The sequence below is a fragment of the Macaca nemestrina genome, chromosome 19 (assembly GCF_043159975.1).
Source record: "Macaca nemestrina isolate mMacNem1 chromosome 19, mMacNem.hap1, whole genome shotgun sequence".
In the NCBI taxonomy this organism is placed as follows: Eukaryota; Metazoa; Chordata; class Mammalia; order Primates; family Cercopithecidae; genus Macaca; species Macaca nemestrina.
The window spans coordinates 40,732,331-40,738,257 of NC_092143.1; the positions used below are offsets into that span (position 1 = coordinate 40,732,331).

General features: G+C 41.2%; 1 protein-coding gene across 1 annotated transcript in view; it reads left to right on the top strand.

Annotated features, from left to right (window-relative positions):
* The window catches only part of LOC105489435 (uncharacterized), a 45,458-nt gene that overhangs the window by 37,491 nt on the left and 2,040 nt on the right, over nucleotides 1-5,927 (top strand). The gene's annotated exons all lie outside the window — the stretch shown is intronic.

The window sequence follows — 5,927 nt, forward strand, 5'->3', positions numbered from 1 at the left end:
ATGAGTATGGGGTTTATTTGGGGGATACTGAAAATGTTCTAAAATTGATAGTGGTGATGGTTGCACAACTCTGTGACTATATGAAAAACTACCAAATTGTATGGCATGTGAATTACATCTCCGTAAAGCTGCTTAAACAAATCTATCATTGGACAGATTAGATCCTCCTTCAATTTTGTTCAAAACAAGTTGGAGACTACCTAACTTATAAAAGAAGGTGTTAATCATTCATTTTTTTCAACCTCAATATCAATATTTCAATTATCCCTTTCACTGGTATCCCAGAGGCTTTTCGTTCTGGAACAATACACAATCTACAGCAAAACACTTTGATTGCAATAGTTCTCAGGAAAATAAACTTTGGGAAATATTTCATATGAGAATATGCCTATGTATCCTTAGAAAAGTCTTTACATATCTCCAGGGATACTATTACCTAGCCTGAAGACCACTCCACTAGGCTATACTGCCTCTTGGTATAGGCATGCTGGGGAGGATTGTGCCCTATTATCTGCTAGCTGTGTGAAAATGTATTCCATGGGAAGGCCCTTTGTATGCCAGTTGGGATCAGCATTTGAGTTGGGTACCTTAGAAGTACCCATGTCTGGGTCAACAACTGTAATCCCAGCACTTTAGAAGGCAAAGTGACAAGGTCCTTCCAGCCCAGGATGTGTCAAGGAGACATAGTCAGACAAGCCTATGATGTCTGGAAGCCACAACAATGTAGAAAACAACCCAGATAACCTTGGTTTCATTTGGTGATAGTGAACTAAACATTGTGTAGTTCTCTACCTGAGGCTGCCTGAACCATTTCTGGCAATTAAAGGTAGATTTATATAGCTGGAAAACTTGATTCCTTGCCTTTCCCCTTTTACTTTTTCGTGGGTGCATGTCATCTTTGTACCTTCCATGTCTGCTGGGTGTATAATTAGCATCCTGACATCTGAGCAGCAGTGCTTCTCAGCTAGCTTTATTTAGGGGTGGAAATATTTTTTACTTTGCATAAACTTAGGCACTGCTTCCCCGCAAAAAACTTCCTTGTTATACTGGATATGACAGCCTTTTAACCCTTGAAACATATCAAGGACACAGAAATATCTGTGTCTAGATGTCAGGTGGAGTTACCCTGTCCTTTAAGATATACATGAAATTGGCTTAACCCCGACACTCTCATTCCATAGACTATGTTAAGGTAAATGTCCTCACAATGTTCTGAAAATAACTGGGAAACATTGGTTCATGTAATCACCTCTGACTTCAGCTCCTGTGAACTGTATGAGTTTGGGGATTGTCTCACTCTCTTCCCTGCTGTCCTTTGCCCCCTGCCAGGTCAACCTAGTTATGGAATTTAGAACTTGTTCTCTTTTGGTGGTGTGCAGGGCGGGGAAGCGATCCCCAAGTCATGTGTGTATAGCAGACTTCAAAGAAAGTCAGGTAGAAAGTACGGATTTAATTCCAAGCAATGCAGGAAACATGAAATTGAGTATCAGATATCTGCGTTCTTAAAGTTTTCCCACTTTTCCTACCTGCACAGGGCTCCAGACTCCTGCCTAGGGCTTGGCTGTCTCCTCTCTGTTCTGATTTCCCTACACATTGCAAAAGCTAACATCCCAACTTTTTAGGCAGAGTAAATCTTTTTTCCAACCCTTCCCATGGGTCCAGGTTTCTGTCTGCATATCGTATGACACAAAACTAAAGCTTTAAAATTAGTACTTAAAAGGATTCACCCCACTAGTCATATACAACCATTATCCTCCTTCCCACTTTTATTTCAGAGACTAGGGATGGAAATTTTGCTTGTTTTTAATATTGATCAGGAAGAATTCCTAGGAAAACAAGGCACTGCATATTAACTGAATAACAGGATGACAGGGAAAACTGAACCAGTCAACACTATTTATCGAGTGCCTAATATGTTCCAGGCACCAAGCTAGGCACAGAGGGAAACAAAAGACACAGTTCTGCTCTTGAGAAGCTTACAATGCTAATGGGAAAGAGAAATATCGCTCACAGAACCAACATGAAAATAGTAAGTGCCAAGCACCAGGAAGGTCAGGTGCAGGTGCTCTAAGAGTAATATGCGGCCGGGCGTGGTGGCTCACGCCTGTAATCCCAGCCCTTTGGGAGGCTTAGGCAGGCAGATCACAAGGTCAGGAGATCAAGAACATCTTGGCCAACATGGTGAAACCCCGTCTCTACCAAAAATGCAAAAATTAGCTGGGCGTGGTAGTGCACACCTATAGTCCCAGCTACTATGGAGGCTGAGGCAGAAGAATCACTTGAACCCGGGAGGCGGAGGTTGCAGGGAGCAGAGATTGCGCCATTGCACTCCAGCCTGTTAACAGAGCGAGACTCCGTCTCAAAAAAAAAAAAAAAGAAAAGAAAAGAGTAATATGCTACCTAGTGGGGAGGCCAGGGAAGGTTTCCATGAGGCTGTGACTATAGGGCTGTGATCTGAAGGCCCAGTAAGGGTTAACTTGGGGAGAGGAGAAAGAGCATTCCAGGCAGAGGGAGCAGGCCTAACAAAGGCTTCATGACAACAGAAAGTCCTGACAAAGGACTGAAAGAAGACCCACGTGGTTGGGGCTGCAGAAGTATAGAGGAAGATTAGATTGGGAAGGTGGGTAAGATATGGCCACTAAAAAGTTTCAAGCAGGGGGAATGTGAGACTCAAATGTGCATTTTGAAAAAAACAAAACACACAGACTCAGACTGCAGTATGGAGAATGGGACTGGAATGTTACAAAGGCTTGAGAGCAGCTGTTAACTGCCTGGAGTACCCATGGGGAGACATGCAGTTGATAAGATTACTCAGAGCAGCATCTTATCTGTATGTGTGTTTTAATGTAATTTTTGAAGTAAATGAATACACACAAATAGTTTAAAATATCAAATAGTGCTAATATTATTTGGCTAATAAAAAATAGCGGTCCCCTGACCATCCCTCCCCACCCCTTGACCCTTCTGATCCCTTCTTCCACTCTTAACTATTCATCTAGTTGTCCCTCCTCCCCCCCTTCTGCTTTTTAAAAACATACTATGCTTAGAGTACTATTTATTTTTCACTTTTACACATTGTTTACTTCCTACTAAGGAAGAAACGAATTTTGCGATCTTACCCGCTCCCCGTTCCTCCCTCTCCCCCCGGCCCACCCCCTGCTCTATTCTTATCCTGCCAAGAGGGAACATTCAAAGCATTACCAGCGCTTCCTTTTTAGTCTTCCCATGTAAGAAAAATGCTGACTCATTCATTACCTGAAAAATCCATCAATCAGTAAGGACAGAACCAGCACATTTCATGATAAATTTATACCTTTGTTAGTAAAAAAGTACCTTCACTGTACGTCTGTCATGGACATATTTGAAGCAAGGATTTTTACCCTTAAAGTAAAAACTACCAAATTTTTAAGTTGGCATAAGAGTATTCAAGGAAATCACAATACGTCCTACTTGCAAGACATAACAAAGTTATTTGCACTGGGAGGTGAAAATAATCTTCATAGGACTAATGTCTTGGGGAAGAAGAGTTAGCAAGGTCATGAGCTGATGATACTCCATATCATCTCCAGATAGAATACCGAGACAGGCCACTCCTATTCACTGCTGCTAGGAGTGTAAAAGAGCATGGAAACCAGTGGGCAATTCCTACGCAAAACCTCCAAAAAGAAGTCAGATTTTCACCCTCAGATAAATCAATTCTAAGGAACGAAATACTCAGAGATAAAGATTTATGCATAAGAATATTCGTGATAGTATTATTTATAATAATGGAAAACAATCTCACTGCCTCCAAATAAAAAAAATGGTTAAATGATACTGTATCTACAGAATGCAATAATAGAAAATCATTAAATTCATGCTTTCAGAGAACACTTAATGCCGTGGGGAAATGCTCATATATGCTAAAAGAGAAAAACAGTTGAGGTCAGCCTACATGTAAAAATATACATGTGTACATGTGTATAATGTACATATATACAAACATAGGTAGAAGCACATACAAAATATCTAAACATACACAAAACTTTAAAAATGCATAGAATACACAGTTTCTTTCTCCCAATATGGTCTGCCACTCATATACCTCAGAATCACCTTGGGGGCTTATTAAAAATGCAGATATTACCCCAGACCTAGTGAATTAAGTCTTTGAAAGCAGAGCCTAAGGATCTCTGTCTACCTACACACCCTGAGTAATTCTCACTCACCCCTCAGTTTGGGGACCACTGGATCAGAAATAACAGCTCTCTGTGAGTAAAGGAATTATGAATACTTGTCTTCTTTTATTGAATGTTAAAAAAATTCTCAGGCCGGGCGCAGTGGCTCACGCCTGTAATCCCAGCACTTCGGGAGGCCAAGGCAGGAGGATCACGAGGTCAGGAGATCGAGACCATCCTGGCTAACACGGTGAAACCCCATCTCTACTAAAAATATAAAAAATTAGTCGGGCGTGGGAGTGGGCGCCTGTAGTCCCAGCTACTTGGGAGGCTGAGGCAGGAGAATGGCGTGAACCTGGGAGGCAGAGGTTGCAGTGAGCCGAGATCGCGCCACTGCACTCCAGCCTCGACAGAGCGAGACTCCATCTCAAAAAAAAAAAAAAAAAAAAAAAAAAAAAATTCTGTACCAAGCATACGCTGCTTTTATAATTCAAAGTTCATTAAAAGTGCATTAATGAGGCATGAGTATTAAACAGAGCTGATTTAAGGTATATTTGGGAAAGTGTAAACAACTTTGGAGAATTAAAACGTGCATTTTTTTCTTAAGACAGTCTTGCTCTTTCGCCCAGGCAGTGCAGTGGTGTGATCTCGGCTCACTACAACCTCCCCTCCTAGGTTCAAACGATTCTCCTGCCTCAGCCTCCAGAGTAGCTGGGATTACAGACGCCAGCCACCACGCCCAGCTAATTTTTGTAGAGATGGGGTTTCACCATGTTGGCCAGGCTGGTCTTGAACTCCTGACGTCAAGTGATCCGCCCACCTTGGCCTCCCAAAGTGCTGGGATTACAGGTGAACCATGGTGCCTGGCTGCAAGTGTACATTTTTAAAATCTAAAATACAGGGCCAGACTCTGTCTCAAAAAAAAAATAGTAATAATAATAAAATCTAAAATAAGTAGGTATCTATGGATTCCTCACAATTGACTCAGTTTAGGACAAAGGAAGTAATATATTAAGTGTAGACATGGAAATCATTACCTCAATAAATTGTGCAGGTAAAAAATATAAGTAGAATAATTTTGCGACATATGGAGGATGGCATTTCTAAAGTTCTAAAGTTCCAACATCTTCCTTGGCAAAAAGAGGATTCAGTAATCAAGTAAATTTGGGGCACAATGCATATTATGGTCACCCTCCCCACTTAAAAGTCAAATCCTTGGGTAGATTACAGGTTCTGAGAAGTCTAATATAAACTTCTTTCTTAATTCTAGCTCCACAAATTCTTAGAATGTCCCCATCATTGAAAACAAATTTTAGCCCAGAAGAGGGTCTAGAAAAAGTTATCATCATGGACTGATACTCTACACTTGACCCAACATATCGTTTCCACATTCCCATGGCCTCTGAGGGCTTAGCCCATACGTATTTATAGAGCCTGATTCTAAGGGCATGGCTCAAGTCAGCTACCAAGTAATGCTCAGGAACAGCAAAATCCGAGTGCCCAGGCTACAAGATTAGAACATGTGAAGCAACTACAGATTTACTTTTATCTACTGGTCTCTTTCACTAGGCTGTGCGCTTAGGGCTGGAATTTTGCCACTTGTCTATTCATTTATGTACTACCAATACAATAAAGTCTGGCACTTATTTAGTACTCAGTGAATGAGGCACCACCAAACCGGTGGTTTAAATTCTTTCTGGTAAGTTCTGCAATGAAATGGGCTAGTTTCATTACTGAACTTAAAGCATTTCTGAGTACTTACTATAAGTA